This window comes from Mobula hypostoma, chromosome 8 (assembly GCF_963921235.1).
Source record: "Mobula hypostoma chromosome 8, sMobHyp1.1, whole genome shotgun sequence".
Lineage (NCBI taxonomy): Eukaryota > Metazoa > Chordata > Chondrichthyes > Myliobatiformes > Myliobatidae > Mobula > Mobula hypostoma.
Genome location: NC_086104.1, coordinates 103,498,707 through 103,517,468, shown reverse-complemented (window position 1 = coordinate 103,517,468; position 18,762 = coordinate 103,498,707). Strand labels below are relative to the sequence as shown.

At 44.5% G+C, this 18,762-nt stretch overlaps 1 pseudogene; it reads right to left on the bottom strand.

The window, feature by feature from the left end:
- Window positions 1-5,896: 5,896 nt before the first annotated feature.
- On the bottom strand, window positions 5,897-7,601 carry LOC134351175 (zinc finger protein 585A-like; annotated as a pseudogene).
- Between the last annotated feature and the right edge of the window lie 11,161 nt (window positions 7,602-18,762).

Genomic DNA, 18,762 nt, shown 5'->3' with positions numbered 1-18,762 from the left:
ATTGGAGCGACTGGGCTTGTATACTCTGGAATTTAGAAGGCTGAGAGGGGATCTTATTGAAACATATAAGATTATTAAGGGATTGGACACGCTGCAGGCAGGAAGCATGTTCCAGCTGATGGGTGAGTCCAGAACCAGAGGCCACAGTTTAAGAATTAGGGGTAGGCCATTTAGAACAGAGTTGAGGAAAAACTTTTTCACCCAGAAAGTGGTGGATATATGGTATGCTCTGCCCCAGAAGGCTGTGGAGGCCAATTCTCTGGATGCTTTCAAAAAAGAGATGGATAGAGCTCTAAAGTTAGTGGAATCAAAGGTAATGGGGATAAGGCAGGAACTGGATACTGATAGTGGATGATCAGCCATGATCACAGTGAATGGCAGTGCTGGCTCGAAGGGCCGAATGGCCTACTCTTGCACCTATTGTCTATTGTGTATAAAAGACCATTACATCATTCTCACAAAAAAGCACAGATCTCCTTGAGCATGTAACACCCTACTCCTCATAATTTTATATACTTCCACCAAATCACCCCTCCGTATCCCATATTCCTAGGAATTAAGTCCTATCCTATTCAACCTTCCCTTATAACTCGCTCTCAAGTCCTGACAACATCCTTTTAAATTTCCTCTGCCCTCTTTCAATTTTATTCACTTCCTTCCTGTCCGTAGCTGACCAAAACTACACACAATGATCCAAATTAGGCCTCACCATCGTCTAATACAACTTCAACATTCCAACTACTGTACTGAGTACATTGATTTAATGAAAGCCAATGTGCCAAAGGGTTTCTTTACGACCCTGTCTGTGATACCACTTTCAAGGAATTAGTGATCTGTATTCCCATGTCCCTCAGTTCGATCACACTCCTCAGTGCCCTACTACTCGCTGTGAAAGACCTACTCTGGCAGGTCCTCCCAAAGTGCAACACGTCACATTTGTCTACATTAAATTCCACCTGCCATTTTTCAGCTCGATTTTCCATCTGGTCCCCATCCCACTGCAAGCTTTGATAGTCTTTCTCACTGTCCATTACACCCCCAATCTTGCTGTCGTTTGCAAATTTGCTGATTCAGTTTACCACATTTTCATCCAGATCATTGATACAGAAGGCAAACAGCAACAGACCCAGCACAGCCCCTGCAGCGCACCGCTAATCACCGGCTCCCGGTCATAGAGGCAACCATTGCGAACATTCCCTGGCTTCACCGCAAAGTCAAGGTCTAATCCTATTTAGTACCTCATCTTAAATGCCGAGTGACTGGACCTGCTTGACTAATCTCCCATGCGGAATTTTGTCAAAGGCCTTGCTAAAGCTAATCGAGCCAACACTCACTGCCTTACCTTGCCCGAATTTGCCGGAATGTCTGAAGAATGGGAAAGATGTTGGAACATGAAGATACGTTTTCCGCTGACGAGGCGGATGTTGGTTACTAAAGGAGTACTTGCCGCACTTTTGGAGCGACCAAGGCACCCCTTTCCGAGAGACGATTCGCCGGTTAGCACCAGCGGAGGGTGAGGATGTTTGGCACTGGCATAAACTGATGGAAGTGAAATTCTGTCACGGACCGGGAGTGGAGGGGTGTTGGAGGAGCGGGATGAGCTGCCGGAAGAAACGGGTGGTAGACAGGGAGAGGCACCCTCTAGTACACAGGAAAGGTCACAAAGGGTGGTTGAAGCTGGAGGAGCTGAGGATGGAATGAGTCTCAAGAGTTAGGAAGCCGACACGTAGGCTGGCCTATGACGCACCGGGAACAGCGTTGCGTCTATCCCCCTAGTGAGATATGTCGCTACCATTCACAAATGGACTGGAGGTCCTGACTTCACGGAATTCTTTTGAAATTTGTGTTATTAATGAAGGGTCGCTACGTTTCAAAGTCACGAGGACATGTCTATTTTTGGTGGGGGTCGGATAGAGTGTAAAGCCCTAGTTAAGAATTTTACTACGTTATTGTAGGTACTTCATGTTAGCAGTTCTGTACGAGCAGTCTGTTGTGCGTTCACCCTGCTTGGGTTTGAGCTGAGATAAGTGGCTTGTTGTACAATTGAGGAATCTGCTGTCATATAATCAGGACAGTGGAGAAGGTTCTGGAGAACCCTGGGTTGAGAGTCTTTGTCGGCGGGAGCTGGGGATAAGACAGGGGGAAAGGACGGCTGAGGATGCCGTCCCTGTTGCACAAGGCGCCGTGTGGCGTTGAACGGCTTCAGGAAGGAAGAACCAATACTCCCGTGGGCGACCAGTTTGTTCGAGATGAATTTCGAGCAACATTCTGAAGGTGATGTGTTTCTTCACGCAGATCGAGGAGCCAGCGCGTGAGTGACAGACAAGATCAAGATAAACTCCAACTTAAGTGCACATTTGACTGTTTAATACTAAAGAGCCTTTTTGCTTTTTCCTATATTTTATTTAATAACTGTTTGCTTAAATTAACATTTAAATATACTTTATAAATTGTATGCAATATACGATCTGTTATTTCTTGCCGAGAGCAGTAAATCACACAGCATTCACACAAACCGGAGTTTGGGTGGACGAGACATCCCAACCCCACGGATTTGACGGGACCAAAGTTGTACACATCCCAGACATACGAAGCGGAGAAAGGTGGGTTTATCGCCGTGGAATCTAGCGGCTGTTAGCGTGCGGCCGACAAGCCGGTTTTCCAGAGAACCCAGAAAAGGGGGGGTCACGAGTCCGGATGGGCATCTGCAGTTTCTACATTTTCCTCCCACAGAATCCGAGGGAAACCCTTGCGATTCTCCTTCACCTTGTTTGCTAGAGCAACCTCGTGCCTTTTTGCTGCTGTTGTTCCTTTTCGCGCCTTATGACGCAACGAGCAGCATTTTTGTCCTCTCCGTAGCATTTGACTTTTTTTTTACAAGGCCAAGTTGCTGGCTCGACGCTCAACCCAGCACGGATGGAAAGCGTGCAAGGAGCCAGCCAGATTCGAACTCGGGACCACTTCCTCAACATCTGGTGCTGATGCCACTGCACCACCGGCTGGCTCCTGTCTTCTCTTAGCTCTCCTAATTTTCTTCTTAAATATTCTCTTGCATTTCTTATACCTGTACTCCTCAAGTACCTAATTTGTTCATAACTGCCTATACCTGTTGCACACCTCCTTCTCCTTCTTAACCATGAACTCAATATCTCCTGAAAACCTAGGTTCCATAAACCGATCATCCTTGCCTTTTATTCTCACAGGAACATATAAATTCTATTCTCAAATTTTCTCTTTTGAAAGTCTCCCACTTAGCAAGTACACCTTTGCCAGAAAAAAACCTATCCCAAATTCACACTTGCCAGATCCTTTGTGATATCATTTAAATTGGTCCTTCACAAATTTAGAATCTCAACCGCAGGAGCAGACCTGCCCTTTTACCTTGAAACTAATAGCATAGTGATCATCACCTACCCTGTTTCATTCCCTAACGGGAGATCTAACATCACTCACTATGTATTTGGGACTTCTGCGCACTGATTAAGGAAACTATCCTGAACAAGACTGAAACTCTTTCCCATCAAGCCCTTTTACAGAACGGGAATCCCATTTGTTATCTTCTGTAATTCCAAATCGTTCAACTAATTCAAAGGAAGACATGGGGGTGTGACATACGGGACCAACATCGAGTTTACCTTAAGTGAGACACTCACTTATCCGTCTTTTCCTTGTTAATTTTATTTTGTTGGCTCTTATCAGTTCCTGAAATATTCTCGGTCCTCTGGCCTACCACCAGCCCTTCCACCTTTTTATGTTCTTTGATTCTATATTTACCTTGATGACCTTAGTTGACCACAGATGGTTCACCTTTCTACTGGATCCCTCTGTCCAATTGGGATCAATGACTGCTGAGTGTTATGAACCAGCTGTTTGAACATCTGCCACTGCCCATCCACTGACCTGTCCCTGAACCTATTTAACCCATCCACTCCAGACAACTCCACCCTCACACCTGTGTAATTGCCCTTATGTAGGTTGAGGTCACTGGTTCTGGGTCCGAGTGTTCACCCTCCAACTCTGTCTGGCATTGTTCCATGTTGTGCTCACTTCTTCCTCGAAGATCATTTGCCACAAGATCTCTTATTAATACCACCTCATTACACAGAAGCGCACGTGAAATAGCCCATTCCTGGGTGGATTCTGTAATGTACTGCTGTACAAAACAGTCCCTGACCACTCCACAGATTCCTCTTCCACTCTATATTGCCAGTTTGATTAGTTTATCATCCCACAGATTAAAATCACTAAAAACAATCATCATTCCCTCTTACCTCCCTGATTATTTCCCATTTGTGCTTGGTCCCATTGAGAGGAAACGCCTGGACACTGGAGACCATTCCTACCCACGTGTTCTTTCCCTTGCTATTCATTATTTCCACACAGCTTCATTTCCCATCACTGCCTCCACATTGCTATCCACTCATCATCACCATATGAAAAACAAAACCATCCTCCTCCTCCTCCCTTCTGCTGAGCATTGAATATGCTAGAATACTGTGTTCCCAGTCTCAAACATGTGATGGATTTTGGTGTTTAAATCTGAGGTTCTTTTATAAGTCAGAAATGAGGCATAAAACTTGTTGCTTCATGATTGTTTTATTCAAAGTTGATAGAAGAGGAACAGAAAAGCGATAGGGGTCTAATACTTGAAGAACAGAGAGGAAGTAAAGAGGGCACCTAACATAAAACTGCTACTATTATACCCAAGATAAGGAAAATTCCATTCAAATCTATAGATAATAATAATACAACCAGAAACAACTTAGTCAATACTCAATAAAAATCAACCAATGAGAAAACACTTAATAAGGTACAAAGAAACTACCAGAATTATACTTTGGATAGCTACTAAAGGCATATTAAATTGTTATGCAATACAAAAGCTACTTAAAATACATGCAAATAATTAATTGTTAAACTGCAAAGAAAATAACAATTAAAATTAAACAGTTGGATCCAAAGACTCCCAGGCCCTGTGCACTTGATTTGCAGTGATAGGTCTTTCGGGTGCTCACGGATTTCTAAGTACGCACAGTGCCATTGAAAGTGCCTCCTCTCTGTCAAATGCCACCAATGTTTTTATGAGAACTCGGTAGCCAGTTTAACACTGCAAGATCCCACAAGCAATAAACCTAAAGTCAACAGGCATTCTTTGTGGCAACAGTCAAAGTCAACCTTTATTTCCGTCAATCAGATTCCAAGTGTTGCTTCTCTGTCACGTGTTTCCCACCCCCTGATCCTCATCATGTTCTTACCCCCTCTGTCCAGTGCTCCAGGCTCTGCCCTGTGTTGACCCATCTCTGGTTTCTGACCCTGCTCCATTGAACATCCACATAATGGCTCTCCAATCTGCTGTTAGACTTCAGAGGACAGTGGTATATTCTAACAACCCAGCTGTGTGAGACACAGCCCTTCAGAAGCAATGAAAAATGACCCATAATGTTAAAGCAGCAGGGACTATGGAGGCTGACTACCAACGCCATTCTTCCTTGGCCCAGCGATTTGAGGGATGAAGAACATAACTATAGTCAGCTTGTCTTCGTCAGGCTGCAGAAAATCATGCAGGAAATTCAAGGGAAACCTCTGCACCCACAGAGTTGTGACTGTTTGGAACCCATCACCACAGGGAGTGTGAGAGGTGAACAGCAGGGATGAATTTAAAAGGATTGTTGTGGAACAGAAACACTGGCAGGGACAACCTGGGCTGTTGACTCCCTACTGTCCACTGGGTGAGTTGTAGATTCACTAGGCACTTGAGACAGTGATTAAAATAGAACTGATTTATTAGTCACAGATGCAGAATATGAAACTCCAGTCCCATTAAAGGTGAACATCAGCAGAAGAAACTCCTCCCATGCCCAGTGACCAGGGTACAGAACTGGGTGTGATGAGCAGCAGCAATAATTACAGAGTTCAACACCAACAGTCACTTTTGAACTTGCATCTGGATTCAGCAACTGTGATGGTTAAACATCCAGCAAGCAGCTTATTTCAACTTCATCCCCAGTGTGAACCCGGTAGTGTTTCCCAAGGTTGGATGACTGAGAGAACCACTTCCCACATTCAGAGAAGGAAAAAGGTATCTCCCCAATATGAACTATCTGATGTTCCAGCTGGTCTGCTGACTGCGTAAACCCTTCCCAGTCCTAGCAGATGAATGGTTTCTCCTCAGTGTGAACTCGGTAGTGCGCCACAAGGGTGGAGGACTGAGTGAAACCCTTCCCACAGTATGTGCAGATGAACGGCCGCTCCCCAGTGTGAACACGCTGGTGTGCCAGCAGGTCAGACGATCGAAAGAATCCTTTCCCACAATTTGAGCAGGTGAACGGTCTCTCCCCAGTGTGAATTGACCGGTGTGCCTGCAGGTGGCTTAACTGAGTGAATTTCTTCCCACACGTGGAACAGGTGAATGGCCTCTTCCCAGTGTGAACTTGCTGGTGTCTCTGTAGATGGGATGATTGAGTGAATCCCTTCCCACAGTCTGAGCAGGTGAATGGCCTCTCCCCAGTGTGAACTCACTGATGCGCCTTCAGTTGAGATGAGTGAAGAAATCCCTTCCCACAGTTTGAGCAGGTAAATGGCACCTCCCCCATGTGAACCTGCTGATGTACCTTCAGTTGCGATGACCGAGTGAATCCCTTCCCACAGTCTGAGCAGGTGAACGGCATCTCCCCAGTGTGAATTGTCTGGTGTGCCTGTAGGTTGCATAACTGAATGAATCTCTTCCCACACATGGAACAGCTAAACGGCCTCTCCCCAGTGTGAACTTGCTTGTGTCTCTGTAGGTTACATGAGTGAGAGAATCCCTTCCCACAGTCTGAGCAGATGAAAGGCCTCTCTCCAGTGTGAATTCGCTGGTGTGACATTAGGTGAGATAACTGAGTGAATCCCTTCCCACAGTCTGAACAAGAAAATGGCCTCTCCCCAGTGTGAACTCGCTGATGTTCCTTCAGTTGAGATGACTCAGTGAATCCCTTCCCACAGACTGAGCAGGCGAATGGCTTCTCCCCAGTGTGAACTCGCTGGTGCGTCTGTAGGTTGGATGAGTGAGTGAATCCTATCCCACAGTCTGAGCAAACGTATGGCCTTTCCCCAGTGTGAACTCGCTGATGTACCTTCAGTTGAGATGACTGAGTGAATCCCTTCCCACAGTCTGAGCAGGTGAATGGCCTCTCCCCAGTGTGAACTAACTGGTGAGTCTGTAGGTGGGATGACAGAGTGAATCCCTTCCCACAGTCCGAGCAGATAAACGGCCTCTCCCCAGTGTGAAATCGCTGATGTACCTTTAGTTGAGATGACTGAGTGAATCCCTTCCCACAGTCTGGGCAGGTGAATGGCCTCTCCCCAGTGTGAACTGACTGGTGTGTCAGTAAGTGGGTTGACAGAGTGAATCCCTTCCCACATTCTGAACAAGTAAATGGCCTCTCTCCGGTGTGAACTGACTGGTGTGTTTGTAGGTGAGATGACTGAGTAAATTCCTTCCCACATTCAGAGCAGATGTATGGCCTCTCTCCAGTGTGAATACGCTAATGTGTCAGCAGATCACTTGACCGAGTGAATCTCTTCCCACACACGGAGCAGTTGAAATGTCTCTCTCCCATCTGAGCTCACTGTTGTGTCTGTAGATGGGATAACTGAATGAACCTCTTCCCACACATGGAACTGTTGAAAAATCTCTCTCCCTTGTGAACTCACTGTTGTTTCTGTGGATGGGATGAGTGAGTGAATCTCTTCCCATACACAGAGCAGGTGAACGGCCTCTCACTGATGTGAATTTTCTGATATGTCTTCAGCTTGGATAGAATTCCTACAAAGATAAAGAATTTCAGGATGTACATTGTATATATTTCTCTGACATTAAATGTACCTTTGAAGCCTATTGATCACTTCGATCACTCAGAACAGGCGAATCCTCTCACTATGGTGTGAACTTACTAATGTATCTTCAGGCTGGATGACTGAGTAGATCCCCTCCCACATGCAGAACAGGTGAATGACCTCTCCCCAAGGTGAACTCACTGGTGTCTCAGCAGGTCGGCTGAATGAAAGAATCCCTTGTTGTTGTGTTTGAGATTCCCTACACAAACTCTTACTTGTTTCTAACCTGTAAAAAGATTTACACAAGACATCAATGGGTGAAGGTCAGCATTTCAGATGAGATAATTTTAGTCCCTATGCTGAGCTGTGACATCACACTGTTACAGCACAAGTTGGAGGATTTTTACAACACAATTTCGGGAGTGGCTGAGAGATCCATCCGCTCCTCTTCCCACCGCCTACTCTTCGGAACACACTAACCGGTAGGGAATGGTATCACCCATGGCTGCCTCTCTACCCAGAAACCCCACTGATCCAGATACCCATCTATCCGTCACGGTCCCGGCGATGCGCATGCGCCGCCGAAACGGTGTCAGCACCTTCGCTCATCAGCAGAAATCTCGTCGGGGCTTGGGTACGGATCACGGGGTCGAGAGAGGGAGAAAGAACCGGGACTGTCCTGGGTTTGCAGGGTCACGGTGTATCGCGACAGTTGTACCTCAGCTGCGGTGCGGATGCCGGTGTTGATGAAAAGCCCACTCGGAGCCCCGAACCTACCTTCTTCTTCTTTTGTGCTAATGGCGACTTGCACTTCTCAGGAAGTTGCATTACTGCCACCTATTGTAACGGAGTCGGAAGGGAGCCGTGACAGGGATCAGATTCGACCGGAGTAATTTAAGTTCACCAGGGCTCGCCACAATTTGATTGTCCTTGTCTCGGGTGCCAAAATATCCCGCAAACTAGGCACCCCCGATCTACCTGAACAGCTTCCCACGTTCTGACGAATATCTGTGGTACACGACACCTTGATCCCATGTTCCACCGTCGCTGGGAACTTACAAAAATCACACCACCCGTTCCCATGCTTAACAACAAGTGCCAAAGTGGAGTGCAAACCCTTATGTCCAAACCTCAGTACCGTCAACCACACATTTGACAAAGTTCCATACATAAGGTTAGTTAGGAAGGTTCAATCGTTAAGCATTAATACCGAAGTTGTAAAATGGATTCAGCAGTGGCTGGATGGGAGACGCTAGAGAGTAGTGGTCGATAATTGTATGTCAGATTGGAGGATGGTGTGTAGCGGTGTGCCTCAGGGATCTGTACTGGGTCCAGTGTTGTTTGTCTTATATATTAATGATCTGGATGATGGGGTGGTAAATTGGATTAGTGATTATGGAGATGATAGTAAGTTAGGTGGAGTTGTGGATAATGAAGTAGGTTTTCAAAGCTTGCAGAGAGATTTAGGCCAGTTAGAAGAGTGGGCTGGAAGATGGCAGATGGAGTTTAATGCTGAAAAATGTGAGGTCCTACATTTTGGTAGGACTAATCAAAATCGGACATACATGGTAAATGGTAGGGCATTGAAGAATGCAGTAGAACAGAGGGATCTAGGAATAATAGTGCATAGTTCCCTAAAGGTGGAATCTCATGTGGATAGGGTGGTGAAGAAAGCTTTTGGAATGGTGCCCTTTATTAATCAGAGCATTGAGTATAAGAGTTGGGATGTAATGTTGAAATTGTATAAGGCATTGGTAAGGCCAAATTTGGAGTATTGTGCACAGTTCTGGTTACCGAATTATAGGAAAGATGTCAATAAAATTGAGAGAGTACAGAGGAGATTTACTAAAATGTTGCCTGGGTTCCATCTCCTAAGTTACAAAGAAAGGTTGAACAAGTTAGGTCTTTATTCTTTGGAGCATAGAAGGTTGAGGGGGGACTTGATAGAGGTGTTTAAAATTATGAGGGGGATTGATAGAGTTGACGTGGATAGGCTTTTTCCATTGAGAATGGGGGAGATTCAAACAAGAGGACATGAGTTGAGAGTTAAAGGGCAAAAGTTTAGGGGTAACATGAGGGGGAACTTCTTTACTCAGAGAGTGGTAGCTGTGTGGAACGAGCTTCCAGCAGAAGTGGTTGAGGCAGGTTCGATGTTGTTGTTTAAAGTTAAATTGGATAGATATATGGACAGGAAAGGAATGGAGGGTTATGGGCTGTGTGCGGGTCGGTGGGACTAGGTGAGAGTAAGTGTTCAGCACAGACTAGAAGGGCCGAGATGGCCTGTTTCCGTGCTGTAATTGTTATATGGTTATATGGTTATATTCCCTCCTATTCCTTCCCAAAAGTTGCCTCCCCTGGACTGATAGAAACAAATTGTAAGGTCCTTTTTTGATAGAACATATACAGTACCAATTCATTACCCGCTACACCCACATGTTGAATTACCCCAAAAAACTGGACTCTCCAGAACATATAATACACTTCCATTCCTGAACCTGACCCTGACCTTTGGTACTGGAAGGTTCAAAATATACAGGTACATGTACAACTTTGATATTTATCTATTCCAGAAAGCCATTAAATACAAAAAGACCATGCGTGTCGATGAAAGAAAATAAATCAACTCTGCCCCAGCTCAAAAAAACGGAAATAAGCTAACCTTGCAGACCACAAAATACACACCCTCAGCAAAAAACAGCCCCCACACACAAAAATTAACAGATCACCCACCTGCCAATTGTCCACAAGAAAGAAAACATTGAAAAACTAAAGGAAAATAATACAAAGTACTGAGCATCACTTTATGTAGAAACAACAAGTCTATGTTTATAAACTCATCTCAGGTATTTATATCAATTACGTTTTTATTTTGTTCTTTGTGCTACCTGTGTTTATTTTCATGCTACATCAGATCGGAGTAACTCCAAAACACAAAAACTAATTCAAAGAAAAATGAGAAAGTCGGGAATGGGAGTCTAACTTCGTTTTTACTTCAAGTGAGGCAAACACATATGATGCGGTGCCGTGATGTTGTTTGCCATTTAAATACTTTTTACATATAACCTGTAATGAATTACTTAAACAACAAAAAATGCTTAATTAAACAATCTATTTACGATATTACTCAACTATTACTGAAGTATTGAATACACAATACCTAGCATCACTTTATATATAATCAGTCTATGTATAAAATCTAATCTTGTGTATCTTTTTATTGGGTTATTTATGTTTATTTATTTTTATACTGCATCAGATCTGGAGTGACAATGATTTCACTCTTTCACACTGGTGTGCTGAACAATGACAATAAACAATCTTGAATCTTGAATATTCTAATCTGCTCAGAATGAATGCTAACATTGTACTTGCCTTGCTGACTACCAACTCATCTTTAGGGAATCCTGCACTGGGGCACCCATGTCTCTTTGCACCTCCAGTTTCTGAGCTTTCTCCCCATTTCAAAAATAGTCTACACCTTTATTCCTTTTACCAAACTGCATGACCATACACTTCCCTACACTGTATTCCATCTGCCACTTCTTTGCCCATTCTCCCAATCTGTCCAAGTCCTTCTGCAGACTCCCTGCTTCCTCATCACTGCCTGCCCCTCCACCTATGTTTGCATCAACTGCAAACTTGACCACAAAGACATTAGTTCTGTCATCCATACCACTGACATATAATGTGAAAAGAAGCAGTCCCAAACCTGACCCCAGTGGACTGCACTAGTCAATGGCAACAAACCAGAAAAGGCCCCCTTTATTCTCACTCATTGCCTCCTACCAGTCAGCAATCTCCTGTCCTTGCTGGTGTCTTTCCTGTAGTACAATGGGCTCTTATCATGTTTAGCACCCTCATGTGCAATACCTTGTCAAAGGCCTTTTGAAAATCCAACTAAGCAACATCCACTGAGTCTACTTTGTCTATCCAAACTGTTGCTTCCTCTAAGAATTCCAAGTTTTGTCAGACAAGATTTTCCTTAGGAAAACAATGCTGACTTCAGTCTATTTTATCATGTGTTTCCAAGTACTCCAAAAACTTATTCACGATAATAGACTCTAACATCTTGCCAACCACTGAAATCAGCAATCTGCACTATATTTCCTTGCAATTCTCCAGTTCTCCAGAACCAGGCCAGAATTTAGTGACTCTTGAAAGTTCACTACTAATGGCTCCAAAATGTCTTCAGCTACCTCTTTCAGAACCTTGGGGTGTGGTCCATCTGCTCCAAGTGACTTATCTAACTGTGACCTTTCAGTACCTTCTCCTTAGTAACAGTGACTATGCTCACTTCTGCCCCCTAACATTCTTGAACATCTGAAATACTGCTGGTGTCTTCAACAGTGAAAACTGACACAATCTACATTTTCAGTTCATCTGCCATTTCTTATTACTACATCTCCAGCATCATTTTCCAGCGTTACGATGTCCACTCTCACCTCCCTTTAAATTGGTATCTTTTTTACATTATTGGCTAGCTTATCTTCAAATTTCATCTTATCTGTCATTGCATTTTGGAGTTACATTCTGTTTTTTTTTATAAACTTCCCAATCCTCTAGCTTTCCACTACTTTATCAATATTCCATGCCTGCCCTCTCCTTTGGTTTGATGCTCTCCAACTTTCCTTGTCAGCTACGGTTGCCTCATCCTCCCTTCAGAAAACTTCCCCTCCTTTGGGATGCACCGATCCTGTGCCTTCCGAATTACTCTCAGAAATTCCAGCAATTGCTGCTCTACTGCCATTCCAGCTAATGCCCGCTTCAAATCCATGTTTCCAGCTCCTCTCTCATGCCCCTTTAGTTTCCTTTCATCATCATCATTACGTGCCGAGTCATATGATGTGGGCGGTCAAGGTCTCCATCACCATGATTGTTCTTGGCAAATTTTTCTACAGAAGTGCTCTGCCACTGACTTCTGCTGGTCAGTGTCTTTACAAGATGAGTGGCCCCAGATATTAACGATACTCTTCAGAGATTCTCTGCCTGGATTCAATAATCACATGACCCAAACTTGTGACATGCACCTGGTGGTCATATGACCATCCACCAACTGCTCCCATGGCTTGACGTGACCTGATGAAAGGGCTAAGCAGGTGCTATACCTTGGCCAAGGGAGAACTGCAGGCTAGTGGAGGAAAGGAGCACCTTTGGTGGAGACATATCTCCATCAGCCACACAAATTACCCTTACTCCACTGTAATATCCTTACAACCAGTTTTAGCTTCTCCCTCTCAGCCACAGGCCTCAGTCTCTGACGGTCACTGTCCCTGGGACTGTGTGATGGGACGGTGTGTGGAGGGGGGAAACCTGTGTCTGACCCTATCCCTGGGAGTGTGTGATGGGATGGTGTGTGGGTTGATCCCTACCCAGTGCCTGATCCTGTCTCTGGGAGTATGTGATGGGATAAGGTGTGGATGGAGTTTCACCCTGTGTCTGACCCTGTCCCTGGGAGTGTGTGATGGGATAAGGTGTGGATGGAGTTTCACCCTGTGTCTGACCCTGTCCCTGGGAGTGCGTGACAGGATGGTGAGGGGGGAGGATCAAGATTAAATGTTTCAGTAAGGGGTTTCTTCTTTTATGTTACTGCGTAGGCTAATTAAGATGGCTTCTTTGTTATGATAAATGATGAGAAAGTTCTTGCGCTAGCATTTTGTTTGGGTTAGATTAGTGATAAGAGAGTGACTGGACCAATTGGGATAGATGTTATTCTTTCTATTGTGTCTGTAAGTTATTGTGATGCGTGGGTTTTGGGGCAGAAGGCGCAAGAGAGAGAGGGAGGATGGACAAGGTGCTGTGAGTCGGCTAATGGGGTCTGACCCCGAGCAGGAGTCCGAGGTCGAGGGTGTTCGGCAAGTAGAGGAGACGGAGACAGACTCGTGTGGAGCGTCTGGTAGACCACCGTTGCTGGTCCCAGGCAGCAGGTCGAGGTGGTCTGAAGGGATTGCAGGGTGAAGAAGGAGGGTCCTGGCTCCAACTGTTTGTGCACGAAGAGATTGAACTTTGATAAGTGTGGTGCCTTTTATCTTCCTTTTATATTTTATCTCTATTAATTATATAGTTCCAGTAATATCTATAAACTGTAATTCATTTAATAGTATCTGGTGTATTGTCTGTTATTTGGCAGGGTGAGGTACATCACACAGCATCCACACAAACTTTGTTACCAAGTTTGAAGGGGCCGAGAGCTGTTTCCCTAGATGACAGTGAGCTGAGCGACCCTGAGGCTTGCCAGGGGCTACATTTCTCATCTGTTAACAGAAGAGTAACACACACAAAATGCTGGAGGAACTCAACAGGTCAGATAATATCAATGGAGGCGAATAAATGGTCCATGTTTGAGGCCAAAACCTTTCATCATCACGCTAATGAAGGGTCCTAGTGAAGGGTCTCAGCCAGAAACCATGTCTGATTATTCCGCTCCATAGATGCTGCCTGACATGCTGAGTCCCTACAGCATGTTCTGCATGTTGCTTTGGTAATTGTGTTGTGATCAAGATGGAATTCAGAACATTACATTGCTATTCATTTCTGATCTGGAAATTGTGATTAAATAGTTATTCGGAATATCGTGTTGATATTAAGCAGGAATTTGGGGATGTGTATTAATAGTGAATGGGAATTTGAAGAATTGTGTTGGACTTACTTGGGGTTTTAGAAAATTGAACTGTTAATAAGTGAACATCCAGCAAATGAAATGAGAACTAAATGGGTATTTTGGGAATTAAGTAGGGATTTTGGGGAGGGTATTGTTATTAAATTGGGATTTGGGGAAAGATATTGGAATTAAATGAGGACTTGGGGAATTGCATTGGATTAATTGGGATTCAGGAGTTACCATTGGATTATATGATTGCGTATGGATTCCCTGCAGACTGGAGTACTGTGACTAGTAGTGTGCCTGAGGAGTCAGTGCTGGGCCCTCTGTTATTCATTATTAATGTAACAGATTTGGATGTGAATGTACACGGCACGGCTGGCAACGTCACTGTTGACACTAAATTAGTGGGTCTTATTGATAATGAATTTGGTTACACTGCATTTACAGAGACATGTTGATCAGTCAGGGAGATGGGCTGAGGAATCTCAAATGCTTTTCTATTTAGATCATTGTGAGGTGACATATTTTAGACATTCAGACCAGGGTAGGGCCTACACACCCTCCCCTCCCAGTATCTACCTCCTTCAATTTTCTCCTCCTCCTAGGTGGAGGGGGAGATAATGTTGAGGACGCAGGGTGTCTGCAGAAGGACTGAGACAGATTGGGGGAATGGGCAAAGAAGTGGCAGGCGCAATACAGTGTAGGGAAGAGCATGGTCATTGAACAAAGATATATCATAGATTGAACAAAGGCATAGACAACTTTCTAAACAGGGAGAAGATTCAAATATCAGAGGAGCAAAGTGACTTGGGAGTCCTTGTGCAGGAGTCCCTACTGGCTAATTTGTAGATTGAGTTGGTAGTAAGGAGAGCAAATGCATTGTCACCTTTCAGTTTCAGAGATCCAGTACATTCAATATTCAAGATTGTTTATTGTCAGTCTTCAGTATACAAGTGTAAAAGAGAGTGAAAAGATTGTTATTCTGAATGTAATGCAGCATAAAAAACACAATAAGCATAATGGAAACAATAAAAACACAATAAATACAAACACATAAGATTTGCTAAAATATGTGGAGTTATTGCATGTACATAAAGTGATTAAAATGGCGGGAGGAGAAGATGGCGGCACAACACAGCGCACGCAGCCTCTCCGGTGAAGTGATATTGTATTTGTTAAATAGGGTACCGTGCACAATTCTGATTTGATGGAGATGGCCATGAGAAGCACAGAGGAACAGCTGGAGAAATTTCTGAAATGCCCGGTTCGCTGCCGCTGCTACTGTGCGATTGAGAATCTCCGGAGGGAAGGCCCCAAAATCCTCGGCTTTGCCTGCTGCTGGCGGCTGGCGCTGGGGTTGAAGCACTCAGCAGAGATGGTGCACGGTTCTCGGTGTCGGAGGGCTGGTCGGATGCTCGAAGTTTTCGGACGACTCAGAGTCGGACTGTGGTCAGGCATGGCAGGGAGAGTTTTCTTCCTTCTCCCAACTGCGTGAGATGTGGGACCTTCGAGAGACTTTGAACTTTTTTTTTACCGTGCCAATGCCCTGTTCTTCATCAAGTTATTGTATTGCTTGCTCTGTCGTAACTATATGTTATAATTATGTGGTTTTTGTCAGTTTTTCGGTCTTGGTCTGTCCTGTGTTTTTGTGATATCACACCGGAAGAATATTGTATCATTTCTTAATGCATGCATTACTAAACGACAATAAAAGAGGACTGCGAATCCTCATAATCTATTCTAAATGTAATGCCAGCATTCATTCTGAGAGGACTAGAATATAAAAGCAAGGTTGTAATGCTGAAGCTTTATAAGGCACTGATCAGACTGCACAGAGTATTGTGAGCAGCTTGGGCCCCTTATCTATGAAAGGGTGTGCTGGCATTGGAGAGGGTCTAGAGGAGGTACATGACAGTGATGCTGGGACTCAGAGGGTTAATGTATGAGGAGTGTTTGATGACTCTGGGCCTGTACTTGCTGGAGTTTAGAAGAATGAAGGGGACTTTTGAGTATTGAAAAGCTGGGATAGAGTGGATGAGGTCCAGTCCTGATGAAGTGTTTCAGCCTGAAATGTCTACTGTTTACTCTTTTCCACAGATGCTGACTGGCCTGCTGAGTTCCTCTATTGTTTTGTGTGTATTTCTTTGATTTCCAGCATCTGCCTATTTTCTCTTGTTTGAGCGATGATAAGGAATTTTTTCAGCAAGAGGGTTGTGAATCTGTGGAATTCATCGGCACAGATGGTGATGGATGCCGACTCATATACCAGAGATCAATATCTTCTTGATTAGTGAGGGTGTCAATGTTTATGGGAAGAAGACAGGAGAATGAATTTGAGAGGAATAATAAATCAGCCATGATGAAATAGCAGAGTAGACTTGATAGGCTGAATGGCCTCACTCTGCTCCCTGGAATCTCCCTGGTGAATCACCTCTGAACTGCATCCAATGTTACTTTTATCATTTCTTTTAGCTCAGGGAAGAAAACCGAGCACAGAATTCCAGGTGTGTCCTCACCAACACCGTGTACAATGGTAACTACACCACGCCGTTCCTAAACTCCACTCCCTGTGCAGTAAAGGCCAAACTGCCCATCTGCCGTCTGAACCACTTAATGCAGAATCACAATGTCCTCATCAGATTTCCTTCCACTGTCTCTGTGTCATCAGCAGACTTGGACATCTCACATCTCGTTCCCTCCTCATGGTCATTAAACAGTGAACAACTGTGGCCAAGAACTGATCACTAGGGTACTCCAAACATTACCTCCTTCCAGTCTGAAATCGACCCACTTATTCCAGCCATTCACAAAACACTGGGGAACTCAGTGGGTCAGGAAGCGTCTCTGGAGAGGAATGGACAGTGGACAAAGTCATTGTGTCACCTTTGCTCACTCAGGAAATCACTTGGTTCAACATCCTGTGGTTCTGACTGTCTGCCACTGAGACCACGTTTGTTTTCTGTTTTCTCATAAGGATGTACTGAGTAACAAGCGACCAGTGGCATTCACACCACACAGAGTCAATCTCCAACGAGAAAGCATCGTCACCTACTCTTGAGGGCCAATGGCATTGCTGACTCTGAGTTTACCACCATCAAAGGTCAGGAGGGTCACAATAATCAGAAAGTCTCCAGAAACAGCCAAAAGCAAGTAAGTCTGTGGACAGACACAGAATGTGAAGCTATACCAACAAAGAGAGACAGACTGAGCCAAGTCTCAGATTGATGAAGGACAGAAATGACCCATTCTGATACAGACATGAAGACAGAGAATTTGATGTTGTGTCCAGTTAGAAGATAAAGTGTTGTTCCTTCAAATTGTGTTGAGCCTCACTGTAACAGTGTGACATTAGGCATCATCACAGAGACTAAAATGATCTCAACTGAAATGTTGTCCTTTACCCACTGATATATATTGTAAACTTTTTACCCACTCAACCTGCAAACTACTTTCAGGGAATCCTACATGATTCTATCCTTCTACTCCTCTGATTTTTGAATCTCCTCCCCAGTTAGGAAATTGTCTAGGCCTTTGTTAGTTCTACCAAAATGCATGACCATGTTCTTCCCTCATTACATTGCATCCGCCCATTCCCAACCTGGTTAAGTCCTTCTGCAGACATGCAGCTACCTACATCTCCACCTAGGAGGAAGAGATGTTTGGGGCAGGTAGACGGTGAGTGGGAAGGGCGAGTTGGAGACTGAAGGGGGAGGTGGACAAGGGGAAGGTGTAGATACAGCATTGTGCCACTGTCACTGAGCTGGGTTTAGCCAGCTCCTGGCCTATTAGTCTGGGCCTGGACTTACCCAGACAGATGTGACAGGTGTCGATGCAGAGGATGGTGGTGTAAGGAAAAAATTAAATGTGATTCCTCTTTGGGATTTGCTAAAATACAATGGAAATCTGTCAGGCAAAATGGTGTTAGCTTGGAGTGGGATTGTTTTGAGAAAGTACAAGAGAAGCAGCTCACAGCAATGTTTGAGAAGGTTAAGGGAATACAAGTCTATCACCATAACAGTAGAAAATGGTGAAAAACGTGTTTCTGGGGAAGGCAAGGTCATTGTGCAGAGACAGGTAACAAATGCATGGAAACGTACAACTGTAGTGGGGTTTGAAAGGAGTGATCAACCTCTCCTTATAACTGCGGCTCCCTAGTCCAGGCGTCATCCTCGTAGATCTCCTCTGCACCCTATCCTGCTCGACAATGCCTTCCCTACAACAGGGTGACAAACACCGCACACAATATTCCAAGAGCAGACTCAGCAATAACTAATATAACTAAAACATAGTGTCCCTGCTCCAAAACTCGATGCCCTGACTGATGAAGCCACAACACTCTGAAT